Here is a 710-nt window from a genome sequence, read left to right as displayed (position 1 = left end):
CGCCCCCTCCCTGTCAGTGGGATCCCGGGCCCCGCCCGCTCAGGCCCCGGCCCCTCGGGGGGGGCATCCCGCACAGCCGGCTCCGCGGAGGCACCTGTGGGGCTGGGAGCCCGGTGGGGGCTCCAGGGCGGTTCCGGCGGGCCCCGGTCAGCCGCTTCCCGGCTCCCATCGCTCCCGTCCGCGCCCAGGATCCCGGGCAGGGCCGCAGCGCCGGCCCCGCAGCAGCACCGCCCCAGGGCCCGACATCGGCCTCACGCCCCGCCCCCTGCTCCGATACAGCCCGCCGATACCTCCCCCCGCCCCCGACACCCCCCACCGCCTCCCGATACCTCCGCCCCCTGCTCCGATACCGCCCCCCGCCCCCGACACCAGCCCCCCGACACCTCGCCCCGCCCCCGACACCCCCACCGTCCCCCGATACCTCGCCCCCGACACCCCCCCACCGTCCCCCGATACCGCCCCCGGACCCCGACACCAGCCCCCCGATACCTCGCCCCCGACACCCCCACCGTCCCCCGATACCGACCTCCGCCCCCGACACCAGCCCCCCGATACCTCGCCCCGCCCCCGACACCCCCACCGTCCCCCGATACCTCGCCCCCGACACCCCCCCACCGTCCCCCGATACCGCCCCCGGACCCCGACACCAGCCCCCCGATACCTCGCCCCCGACACCCCCACCGTCCCCCGATACCGACCTCCGCCCCCGA

General features: G+C 78.9%; 1 protein-coding gene across 3 annotated transcripts in view; it reads right to left on the bottom strand.

Moving 5' to 3' along the window:
* The window catches only part of ST6GALNAC4 (ST6 N-acetylgalactosaminide alpha-2,6-sialyltransferase 4), an 11,376-nt gene extending 11,166 nt beyond the window's left edge, over positions 1-210 (bottom strand). For all 3 annotated transcript variants that reach the window (XM_026657306.2, XM_026657307.1, XM_026657308.1), the window contains exon 1: positions 95-210. The gene's annotated coding sequence lies outside the window, so the exon portion shown is untranslated. The remainder of the gene's footprint in view (positions 1-94) is intronic.
* Positions 211-710: the final 500 nt, after the last annotated feature.

Source organism: Terrapene carolina, unplaced genomic scaffold, assembly GCF_002925995.2.
Source record: "Terrapene carolina triunguis isolate 2854851 unplaced genomic scaffold, T_m_triunguis-2.0 Scaffold238, whole genome shotgun sequence".
Lineage (NCBI taxonomy): Eukaryota > Metazoa > Chordata > Testudines > Emydidae > Terrapene > Terrapene triunguis.
This window is presented reverse-complemented; position numbering and strand designations above follow the sequence as displayed.